This window comes from Oreochromis niloticus, linkage group LG20 (assembly GCF_001858045.2).
Source record: "Oreochromis niloticus isolate F11D_XX linkage group LG20, O_niloticus_UMD_NMBU, whole genome shotgun sequence".
Lineage (NCBI taxonomy): Eukaryota > Metazoa > Chordata > Actinopteri > Cichliformes > Cichlidae > Oreochromis > Oreochromis niloticus.
This window is the reverse complement of record NC_031984.2, coordinates 192,031-205,467: the sequence shown is the minus strand read 5'-3', so window position 1 is coordinate 205,467 and position 13,437 is coordinate 192,031.

Genomic DNA, 13,437 nt, shown 5'->3' with positions numbered 1-13,437 from the left:
AAACTGCAGCCTGACACCATCAGATACTAACAACAATTACACTAACATCATTTCCAGGCAGGTGGAGGGTCAGCGGAAGGAGGAACAGGCTTAAGCATCACCTTCATCAGCATTCAGAGAGAAACCAGCAGCAGATACCTGCAGAGCTTCATGTGTGTTTCTCACACTGAATCCATCCCAGTGTGTGTGGAGAAGCAGTGATGATGCAGAGTGAGCACTGTTTCCTGTGTTTGATCCCTACACGGGGAATCTTAATGAGGGTCTTCATTGGTGTGCTGTCAGAACAATGAGATGAAAAGAGACAAACAAAGAGCTGCCGCTGAGGAAAAAGCCTGCTGACCTTTACCCAAATGACATTTCTGCTACCTGCTGATTATGTTTCTGTGTGTAGGCTTTCAATAATGGACCAAATCAGCTGCTGGCCTTCAGTCTGTTCATTCCTCTGCAGCACATGTCTGCAAATATTTACTGTAAACCAACAGAACCTAAGACTGAGGCATCTGCAGGAACATCAGGGAGTCTCACTGAGTTATTATGACACTCAAATGATGCATCTTCCATAAGCACTCCCACCCAGTGCAAAGCTCATGAAAGAATGAGAATTTGGGAGTCTGATGGCCTGTGAGGCTGTTTGAGATTCTTTTTTGTCTGTGATTCAGACAGTGTTCGTCTGAGGACAGAGGTGTGAACAGGTGGTGCTGGGGGTGTGTGCCAAGGGCCCTCATGATGACCCTGGTGGTGTCTGAACAGCTTCCACACAAGGCTCTGTAAAAATGATTGAGGTCTTTGGGGATGTGCCAGATGTGCTCAGGCATCGTAGGAGGAGCTGTGAGTGTTGTTAGACCAGCTGAGGTTTCTTCCCCTCCACCTCTGTCTCTCTGTTAGCTCCATATATATGTGCAGACTCTCAGCTTTCATTCTACAGTATCCACATTCAAATTGGATGAAAAATAATAAATACTCTTGCACAAACTATAAATACTACTTGTCTTAAATATTTAATACTTTTTTCTCTTCATCATTTGTTTTGGAGGAAGGAAGGCTCAGGGTTTAAGTGTTATGTGTAGGCTGTGTGCAGACAGGAAAAGGACCCAAAGTGCAGACTACGGAGACAGACGTGAACTCAAAAGTGTAACAAAACTAAGAATACAAAATACACTTACGTAGACAGAACACACAGCAAGATAAGGGTAGATCACGACAAGGACTGATGAAAACACAGGGCTTAAATACATAGAGGGAGCAATCAGGGAATGGACAACAGGAGGGAAACACAGCTGGGGCAAATCAGAACTGACGAGACCAGGAAGCGTAAACTGAACACACTGAGATAAGACAGACCTTCAAAGTAAAACAGGAAACATAACACAGACTGAACAAAAGACACAGACTCACATGCAGGCACTACAGAGGGAACAGAGACGTGGGACCAGGGCAGACACAGACACTGACTGGACACGGGGATATAGCGGACAGGGGAGACAGCAACTAAGGATTACACAGAGACAAACCATAAGACATGACTCTAACAAAATCCCAAAGACTAGAAATTATAAATAATATAATAAACCCAAAAACCCTGGGTCAACGACCCAGGCATCCTAACATTAAGTAGTCATCATCATGGGCTCATCCGATTAGAATGAGAATAAGCAGTCATCAATCATTTGCAGGTTTTGTCGTTTTATTGAATAATGGGTAAAGGAAAGACACACATGGACTGCTATCTCTCAGCTGCCGCCCCATGTGGGAGTGAAGAAAGAGTGAGGGGTAGGTGAGTGCAATTAAGGCCAAGCACCACACCCAATCAAAGGTGAGGAAAAGAAACAAGGTGCATCTGGTGAAGTGAATGTGCTGAAAGGTGAGCCTTTACAACATCATTATTATTGCTGCTATTCTCTGTTATTGTCTTCTTAATTTAACTGCACACTTCTATATGCTCATGTAAAGCTGAGGAGCACGAGTCAAAGAATTTCATTATGGGTAAATGTGGCTACACTGTTTATCTGTACATGACAATAAAACTCGAAACTTGAAGGGTTTAAGAGTTTCAGCTCCTTAACATGTCCCACCCTCTTTTTAAAGCGACCAAAAGTAATCGGAAAACCGACTAAAATGCCGTTTGATGGTGTGGGCAGTTCCTTTGTTATGTCATTATCACTTAAGCAGATAAAGATTTGATTTGATGTTTGCTTCTTGCATTTGGAAGTCACACATGTGTCCACTATACCATCTGGGAACTCTTCTTGTTTAGCACTCGTAATAACACAAACACTAAATCCTCCTTCTCTTGTGCTGTTTTGTAGCAGTGTGTACACCTGAGACTGTCACCTGTCTGTCTGTCCTGCACTCTCTCTCTGTTTCTTTCTCTCTGATTGTGGAATAAAAGGATGAACATGTATTTATAAGTTACACTTGTGTTTGAATCCTGCAGCTTATCACACATTTGATTTCTATGTGTGACGACTGCAAGTGTCCAGAGTGAGGACAGACTGAGGGACCCACTGCTGCACATCATCTGTGAGGCTTTGCACCCCTGATGATCCACCAGGACAAACAGCAGTGTGTGAGGAAGAGGAGGAGGAAGAGCCAGCAGCAGCTGACAGATGGAGAGAATAGACAGACTGTTCCCTGTTTGTGAAGGACTGCTAGGAAAGTTTAACATAACTAATTGTCTGTCCTGAATCAGTCTTATTAGGTAATGTTCAAATAATGTTATCATCCCAGTGTTTTCAGTGTGGGAGAAAGTACACAGGGCCTTCAAGTTACACACTATGAAAGGCAGCAACAAGTTTCATATTCAGAAACCTAAAGTATGTATCAGCAGCAGAATGGAGCTAAAAATAAATGTTTGTTTCAGTTCTATGAAGCTTTGAGTATTTTGGATTAGTAGCACTGCTGTGTTTGTTGCATCATATTGCTGTAACTGTTTATATGCTTTATATATTCTGAGCTAAGTTGATCTATAGTCTTACATCATATTCTATAAGGATGTTATGTGTTTGTAGACTTTCTGCCCAGTTTGACCCATTTAGCAGAAGTCAGCCTGTTTAAGGCTCTGATATCTATTCTGTATGACTTAAAGCAGTTATGACATGCTCTGATTTTCTCACCCAATAAAGGAATATTTCATATATCAGTCTGATCTTCATTCTATCAGAAACAGTTATCACAGCTTGTACATTTTCTTTTTACACATATATGTAAGCATTGAACCAAATTTAGTAATGCCAACATATTACACGGACAATATTTGTCTCTTATGTATAATACATCTGTATATACACTGTCAGAGATACTTGTCTTTGAGTGAAGATTTAAGGTGATAGGAAATATAAATAACTGCTACTTGAATCTTTACTGAAGCTCAGTGTTTGACACAGAGTTCAGTTACAGTTACAGTTACAGTCCTGTGGTCTCAGCCTCAGATACTTATCAAATCACACAAAGCTCGTGTAGAAACAAATGAACAAATGAAAAAAATATGTTCTCCTTCATTTCTGTCAAACAAAGCTGTATGACACGTTTCCAGCGGTTTCATGGTTGCTAGGCACCCTGGGCAGCATGACGAAGGCTAGACCGTCCAATTTCAGAAGCCTCGCACTTCCGGCCTTAGCGGTCTTTGAGTACGCGGCCCTTGAGGACCGTTAAGGCTGCAATTGGGTACAGCCGCTGACTCAAATACACAGAAGTGTTACAGACCCAGCTCTGGAGGACTCGGGGTCCATGAGCAGTGTGGACTGTTGTTGTTGTTGTTATTATTATCATTATTATTATTATTATTATTATTATTATTGTTATTATTATTATTTGGTTTATGTGTGTGCACTGTTCCGCTGTCTGGGAGTTTTGTTCCATGTGTCTATGTATAGGGAGGTGTGTGTGTGTGTGTGTGTGTGTGCGTGGTTGTGGCTGTGGCCAGGAGGCCGGGCTACAGGCACCGTCAGGCCTGTGGATGACTGGCCACGTCCAAGGAGGATGCCAAACACCTGCAGCGGATCAGCGTCGGCGGAGGGAGCTACTTAATGGTGTGGTGAAGCCTCCACCGACGCGGGATCATTGCGTGAGACTCCACGTTAGTCATCCAGTTTCGGTTTAGTCCTTGAGCGCATGCCTGCTATAGTATTGTGTCCTGACGGCTGCCTCTATTGTTTTCCCCAGGAGAGGTGTGGAGCACCAGACAGCAGCCAGCACGGGCAGTGCTGAGACACGGGAGCGGAGAGCACTAAGACACAGACTTTTCACGGAGCACGCAACACGGGAGTTAGGGGAGAGCACGGGGATTTATTGTTGTTTTTTCCATACACTGTAAATAAACACACTGTTTACAGACAGAGCTCCGCGCCTGGGTCCTCCTTCCCTACATCCCCACGGTTTGCCCTGCCAAACCGTGACAAGAAGCACGGGTAACACTGCTGACACCAATTAACATGACGCCACAGGGAAGCAAAACTAAACACGCCGAACATGGAAACACAAGACTTTCACAGTAAAACAGGAAACGGTTGAACATGACACAAGAGTGGAGGAAAGGCAGACGAGAGGGAGAGAGAGAGGAGACGTGACAGACTGGGGAAATTAGACAGGAGGAGGGAAAAAGGGACACAAGAAGTCACACAACATAAACACAGAGACACACAGGCACACAGAGAGACACAGACACACACACACAGACACACACACAGAGACACAGAGACGCACAGAGACACACACACAGACACACACAGACACACACACACACAGACACACACACAGAGACACAGAGACGCACAGAGACACACACACACACACGCACAGACACACACACACAGACACACACACAGAGACACAGAGACGCACAGAGACACACACACAGACACACACAGACACACACACACACAGACACACACACAGAGACAGAGACGCACAGAGACACACACACACACGCACAGACACACACACACAGACACACACACAGAGACACACACACAGACACACACAGACACACACAGACACACACACAGAGACACAGAGACGCACAGAGACACACACACAGACACGCACAGACACACACACACAGACACACACACAGACACACACAGAGACACAGACACACACACAGACACACACACACAGACACACACACAGAGACACAGACACACACACAGACACGCACTGAGACACAGAGAGAGATTTGATTTTTAAAAATAAGTTTATTGCTCATGAAATAATCGACATATTACCACACCTGTCACATTGAAGTGTAACACAAAATCTATAAAAAGTTACATCAACACCTGCCCAAAAACTAGGTGCCCCTCCACCACACTACAGATTGCCCCCCTGTAACCCCAGACCTGAGAAAAAGTACGTAGGTCTGAGGCTGTCTTATAGAAATTAAATTCTAGCAACAGCCTAGACTTCACCATGCTGACAAACACAGGGACTACCCCAACATTCAGCCCTTCTGTCACCTTTCTCTTCCTGCTCATATACACTGCCATTTTTGCCTGTCCTAATAAAAAATTAAGCAGCCGGCATTTGTTCTTCCAAAGACGAGTAAATTTAAAACCACAAATGAAAATAGTCAGTGTAAAATCTTCCCCACATCTACTAAAGATGGCTTTTAGAAGCACAAACAGAGCCGAGAGGCGAACACATTCAGAAAAACAGTGAAACAGGGTCTCCCTCTGCTCACAGAACGGACATTTCTCTTCCACAGCAGCGTTAATAACAGAAACAAAAGAGTTTACAGCAACAATGCCATGAAGAATTCTCCACTGCAAGTCTGCATGTTTTTTCGTGAGGGGAGGCTTATAAAGGGACCTCCATGCTGGCTTGATGTCAGGTGCTAAGGAGAGATGGGTCCTCCACACCGTGTCATTGCGTCCATTCAGCTTGTCTTGATTGAGAGTTTTTACCAGCAGGCTATACAAAGTTTTTCCAGAGGCCCCTTCCAGGGACACCCCCCCAACATCCACATTATCCAGTAAAGGACCAAAGCAATTCTGAAAACCAGGAAACAGTCTGATGGAAGGATAAGGATCTAAATGATTCGGAGACAGACTGCCATCACAATAACTTCCCAAAAGCGAACACCCAACTCCACCTAACTTGCGTTTCCAGTGATCCAAAAGCTGACCAACAACTCGAGTAGAGCTTATCCCAAGCTGTGCAGCGAGTCCCTCCGGAGCATCTAGCCGAGGTCCAGCCAGCTCCATCACCCTCTTCAGAGAACAGACTTGTGGAGCGTGGAGCCGTATGGATAAAGTAGTCCTCCCCCCGACAGGGCAATCCAGCAAGCTGCCAAACAGTACAGGTTCCTCCAGCAACCAGTACAGAGAATCAGCCTGCTGCCGCCTCTCTTTCCTCAGCAGAGCCCATACAGAAAAAACACTCTTGTAAAAAGGTGGAAGAAGTGAAGAGTTCAGCTTGCTTGCGTCCATCAGAAACAGAGATAAATCCAAACCCATATGACCAAGCTGCTGAAGAATACAGCACGATACACTCCTCCATACTAGATCTGGGGGTCCTGTAAGCAGCCTCTGAATAAACTGAAAGCGAAAAGCAGCTCCTCTACTGGCCAAATGGACCAGACCTTGTCCGCCGTCCTCTCTAGGGAGAAAAAGGACACTCTGAGGAATCCAGTGCAATTTATCCCCAAAAAAGTCCACCGGGATTCTTTGAATGTTAGACAAGAGGGTAACTGGGGGATCAACACAGGTCAACCGGTGCCACAAAGCAGAAGAAACCAGATTATTGATAACAAGAACCCGACCTCTGTATGACATGTTAGGTAAAAGCCACCTCCATTTGGAAAGCCGACCGTTGACCCTATCCACCATATTTTCCCAATTCTTTTGCAAAAAAGCGTCATTGCCTAAAAACACCCCTAAATACTTAAGCCCACCCTTTCTCCAGATCAAACCTCCAGGCAGACTGAGCTGATCCCCCAGCTGACCTGTCACAGTTACAGCCTCACTCTTCTCCCAGTTTATTTTTGCAGAAGAAATACAACCAAAAAGAGAAACTGACAGGGGATTTCTAAAAATCACCCCGCAGTTCTTCAGCTGAGACACCTGAGTTAGAAAACACAAACACTGCAGTTGTCTTTTACACGCGAGGGCAGTCATAGAGCGCTCATACTCCAGACTCACGCTGTATCACTGTCTGCGTTCTTTATTTATACAAGCTTGTGTGTGTACAAAGATAACAAAGTTATTCTAAGAACTCAGAGCTGAGGTTCCCCTTTTCTAAGTCTGTATGTTCCAAATAAGAGGAAGCTGTTAGTTGCTAAATAAATTTATCACAAAAGTTGTTATATGGCAAGTCACGTAGACATGTGGTTTGCTTAGTGATCCTAAAAAGGGCACATTTCATGTAGCTGATCACATTATGTACAATTTTCTTTTAACAGAAACTGTGTTCTCCAAAACCTTGATATCTGTCTGTGAGTTGATCAGTACAATTAAATCATCGGCATAATCAGAATCAGAATCAGAATCGTGTTTATTGGCCAAGTATATGTGCAGACACATACAAGGAATTTGGTTCCGGTAGATGGTGACTCTCAAGCACAGCAATGTAAATCACACACACACACACACACACACACACACACACACACACACACACATGTCTATATACACATTACACATGCATACACATACATACACAAAGCTGTGTAAACCAACTATAAATAACTAATCTAAACTTATATACATAAAATACAGAAATGAAATGAGGTGGAATGAAAACTACAGAATGTACATAAGGTACAGTTGCAGTCTGGCAGTGGGAGCAGTGTGACAGGTCAACTGTTTAGGAGGGAGATGGCGAGGGGAAAGAAAGTGTTCCTGTGTCGGGTGGTCCTGGTCTGCAGGCTTCTGTACCGTCTGCCAGAGGGCAGCAGGTCAAAAAGTCTGTGTCCAGGGTGTGAGGGGTCTGTGATGATTTCCCCTGCCCGTTTCCTGGTTCTTGAGAGGTGCAGGTCCTGGATGGAGGGCAGGGGGGTGCCGATGATCCTTTCTGCTGCCCGTACAGTCCGCTGCAGTCTGCACCTGTCCTGTTTAGTGGCTGCACCATACCAGACTGTGATGGAGGAGCACAGGACAGACTCAATGACTGCAGTGTAGAACTGGATCAGCAGCTCCTGTGAAAGACTGTACTTCCCCAGTTGTCTCAGGAAGTACATCCTCTGCTGGGTCTTTCTGAGGATGGAGTTGATGTTGGTCTCCCACTTCAGGTCCTGGGAGATGGTGGTACCCAGCAACTTGAAGATCTCCACAGTCGACACAGGGCTGTCTGATATGATGAGGGGGGGCAGAGTTGAGGGATGTCTCCTGAAGTCCACTGTCATCTCTACAGTTTTAGGAGTGTTCAGCTCCAGATTGTGCTGACTGCACCAGAATGCCAGCCGCTCAACTTCCTGCCAGTATGCAGACTCATCACCAGTGTTGGGCAAGTTACTTTGAAATAGTAATTCAATTATAGTTACTAGTTACTTCTTCAAAAAAGTAACTGAGTTAGTAACTGAGTTACAATATTCTAAAAGTAATTAATTACTTGGAAAAGTAACTATTGCGTTACTTAAAAAAACAAAACAAAGAACGTTTAACCCTCTGGCGTCCAGGGTATAATTGGCCATTTTTTTACTACTCTTGATTTTCTCTCCACATTTTACCTTGTCAATTTTACAATCCTATGCACAAGTTTTGCAAACAACAAAGTTATTTGCATCCATTTACCTTTTACCCTTTTTTTAAATAACCATTTCAAACTATTTAAAGAACAATCAGCTGTTCTTCAATAAGATGCCACACAAATTATTTGTGCCACTCCAAAAACATAATTTCTGTCCACTATAAAGGAGAACATCACAGGTCTGACAGCAGCAGGTGTATCACTGCTGTTTCTACCTGGAGACAGCAGTCGCCTCATTGTTCTAACACACAACACAAAACCATCCACAACACTACACACTAACTACACAAGACAACACATTAACTACACACTCCAAACACGCCAAACGTCACAAATCTTTCACATCTCAAAACTCGCTCTCCCTCTTTCTCTCTCTCTGTTTCTCTTTCTTTCTCTCTCTCTCTCTCTCCGTCACTCCTAAAACTTTTTTTTGTTTTGTTTTTTTGCTCATAAGCAGAGAGTGCTTGCTAGCGCTAACGTGGCGAAACTATTGAGGAAAAAACGCCGCGTATATATTGTTTATCATGACTCTGGTTTTACGTGGCCTATCGACACAATTTAAAAACTGGCACCGTGTTGCTTTGTCTTTAAGTGGTCACGACTACTTTATTCTACTTTCTACTTTATTCTTCCTCAGTCAAACAGCAGCACTCGATTGTTTTGCCCCCTGAGCTCCAGGTGTTGTGCTAGACAGTGATCGTGATTACCGTCCGCGGGAGTGCGCAGCTGCTTAAAGCTGTAGCGTCCAGATTACTTACAGCTACTTCCGTGCAACTGATATAAGATCCGGTAAGCGGAACACAGCTTCAACCATCTGTTTGTTGAAAAATAGTAACGAACCGCGTTACCTTGTTAGTAACTGTAACGCCGTTGTAACGATAGGAATAGTAATTAGTTAGATTACTCGTTACTGAAAAAAGTAACGCCGTTAGTAACGCCGTTACTTGTAACGCCGTTATTCCCATCACTGCTCATCACCGTCCTGAATGAGGCCAATGACGGTGGTGTCATCTGCAAACTTTAGGAGTTTTACAGCTGAGTTCTTGGAGGTGCAGTCATTAGTGTAGAGGGAGAACAGTAGTGGTGAGAGGACACATCCTTGAGGGGCACCAATACTGAGGGACCGAGTTTCAGAGGTGATCTCCCCCAGCCTCACTTGTTGCTTCCTGTCTGTCAGGAAGCTGGTGATCCACTGACAGGTAGCTGGTGACACGCTGAGCTGGGAGAGTTTGGAGGAGAGAAGTTCAGGCACGATGGTGTTAAAAGCCGAATTAAAGTCCACAAACAGGACCCTGGCATAAGTTCCCGGGCGGTCGAGGTGTTGCAGGATGTAATGCAGCCCCATGTTCACTGCATCATCCACCGACCTGTTTGCCCAGTAGGCAAACTGCAGAGGGTCCAGCTGGTGGCCTGTAATGTCCTTCAGATGGGCTAACACCAGTCGTTCGAAGGATTTCATGACCACAGACGTCAAGGCGACAGGTCTGTAGTCATTCAGTCCTGTGATGGTGGGTTTCTTGGGAACAGGGATGATGGTGGAGCATTTGAAGCAGGAGGGAACTTCACACAGCTCCAGGGATCTGTTGAAGATGCGCGTAAAGATGGGAGCCAGCTGTTCTGCACAGGTTTTGAGGCAGGAGGGTGAGACACCGTCTGGTCCGGGGGCTTTCCTGGGCTTCTGTTTCTGAAATAGTCGGCTCACATCCTCAGTGTGTATTCTGAGTTTTAGGGAGGAGGACAGGGGGGTGAGAGGTGTGATGGAGGTCATTGAGTCTGGATTGGAGAGGGTGGTGGTGGTCGTTGAGTCTGGATTGGGGAGGGTGGTGGTGGTCGTTGGGTCTGGATTGGGGAGGGTGAGGGTGAAGGGGGGAGAGGTGGAAGGTGTGTTGGGGGTCAGTGTCTGAAGCAGTGTCTCTGGGGAGGGGAGGGTGAGGCGTGGGAGTCTGTCCGTCTCAAACCTGCAGTAGAATGTGTTTAGCTCGTTGGCCAGGTCTTTGTTTGCTTCAACAGTGGGTGGGGGGCGTCTGTAGCTGGTGATTTCCTGCAGGCCCCTCCACACTGACGCAGGGTCATTGGCTGAGAGCCGTTCTTCCAGCTTCTGGGAGTAGATCCTTTTAGCTGCTGTGATCTCCTTGGTCAGTGTGTTCCTGGCTTGCTTGTCCAGGGCCCTGTCACCACTTCTGTAGGCGTCCTCCTTGGCCTTACGAAGATGTTGGAGTTTAGGAGTGAACCGTGGTTTATTGTTGTTGTATGTGCAAAAGGTTTTTGTTGGCACACACACGTCTTCACAAAAACTGATGTATGATGTCACAGTGTCCGTGAGCTCATCCAGGTTATCAGATGCAGCTTCAAAAACAGTCCAATCAGTGCAGTCAAAACAGTCCTGCAGTTCCTGCTTTGCTGCGTTAGTCCACTTCTTCACAGTTTTGACTACAGGCTTGGCACGTTTGAGTTTATGCCTATAAACTGGAACAAGATGGACCAGGCAGTGATCAGAATGTCCCAAAGCTGCCCGGGACACAGAGCGATAGGCATCTTTTAGAGTGGTGTAATTCAATTCAATTCAATTTTATTTATACAGCACCAAATCACAACAAAAGTCGCCCCAAGGCGCTTTATATTGTACAGTAGATAGCACAATAATAAATACAGAGAAAAACCCAACAATCATATGACCCCCTATGAGCAAGCACTTTGGCGACAGTGGGAAGGAAAAACTCCCTTTTAACAGGAAGAAACCTCCGGCAGAACCAGGCTCAGGGAGGGGCGGGGCCATCTGCTGTGATTGGTTGGGGTGAAAGAAGGAAAACAGGATAAAGACATGCTGTGGAAGAGAGACAGAGATTAATAACAGATATGATTCGATGCAGAGAGGTCTATTAACACATAGTGAGTGAGAAAGGTGACTGGAAAGGAAAAACTCAATGCATCATGGGAATCCCCGGCAGCCTACGTCTATTGCAGCATAACTAAGGGAGGATTCAGGGTCACCTGGTCCAGCCCTAACTATATGCTTTAGCAAAAAGGAAAGTTTGAAGCCTAATCTTGAAAGTAGAGATAGTGTCTGTCTCCCGAATCCAAACTGGAAGCTGGTTCCACAGAAGAGGGGCCTGAAAACTGAAGGCTCTGCCTCCCATTCTACTTTTAAATACTCTAGGAACAACAAGTAGGCCTGCAGTGTGAGAGCGAAGTTTAACTAATTGGTGTGTGTTACCTGGCTTCATGGATAGATAGAGCTGCGTGTCATCTGCATAGCAGTGAAAATGTATGCTATGTCTTCTAATGATGCTGCCTAAGGGAAGCATGTATAATGTAAACAGAATTGGTCCTAGCACTGAACCCTGTGGAACACCATAATTGACCTTAGTGTGTGAAGAGGACTCTCCATTTACATGTACAAATTGGAGTCTATTAGATAGATATGATACAAACCACTGCAGTGCAGTACCTGTAATACCTACAGCATGTTCTAATCGCTCTAATAGGGTGTAACAGTGATCCAGTATGATGTTGTCCCTGGTGGGGCAGTCTATATGCTGTCTGTATTTAGGGAGTTCGTGGTTGAGGTTTGCTCTGTTAAAATCCCCAAGGATAACTGTAAAGGAATCCAGGAATTTCCTTTCCAGGGTGGTGATCTGGTCAGCCAGCTCGCACAGTGTGTTGTTTGCGTTGGCCTGAGGAGGGATGTAAACTCCGACCAGCAAGAAGGAAGAAAACTCCCGCGGTGAATAAAACGGTTTACAATTGATGAAAAAAAACTTTCCAAGTGTGGGCTGCAGTGTTTCTGTAACACTGTGACATCAGTACACCAACCTTCATTAATGTAGAAGCAGACTCCACCACCCTTTGTTTTCCCTGAGAGCTCCGTTTCGCGGTCCGCCTGGTGAAGTTGGAAGCCCGGCAGATTTAAGACAGCGTCTGGGACTCGCTCACTGAGCCAGGTTTCAGTGAAGCAGAGGGCAGCAGAGCATGCAAAGTCCTTGTTAGTCCGGTTTAAGAGCAGTAATTCGTCGACTTTGTTTGGAAGAGAGCGGAGATTCGCGAGGTGAATGGAGGGGAGTGCCGTGCGGAATCCTCGCCGACGTAGTTTCACCAGCACGAGTCCCCCGTCTACGTCTCCTCCAGGAGCCACAGAGAGCTGCTGCGCCTCCAACTAAAATCTCCAAAAAACTTTCCGGGTTTGTGAAAAATGGATAAGAACTATAGTGAGACTACTGCCTGATGTTTAGCAGTTCGTCTCTGGAGAGAGTGATGTGGTCTGAGTGACCAAAAGCGCAGAAAATAAACAGAAACAAGAAAAGTGCGAGAGAGCGCAGTACCGAGGCTGGTGAAGTTCCGCGGCGCCATCTTTGAAGCAGACAACTTCAGAGGTACATTGCACCCAGGGATTTAAACACCACACAAGTCCTGTCTTAATTTGTGAAGCAAAGGTTCAATTGCCAGGGAATACAGCATCCCTGACAAAGAACAGCCCTGCCTCACCCCCCTTAGAACACTGAAAGGACCACTCAAGACCCCATTCATTTTCAGTACACTCGTAATGTCACGGTACAGAACCTGAATCATGGCCACAAAACCTGGGCTGAAGCCAAAAGCAGTTAAAGTGTGCCACAAATATTGGTGTTCAACCCGGTCAAAAGCTTTTTCTCGGTCTAGAGAAATGAGACCAACATTTATACCCAAAGAGCTAGAGAGGTCCAAAACATCCCTAATCAAAGCGACATTATCACTTATCAGCCTGCCGGGCACGCAATA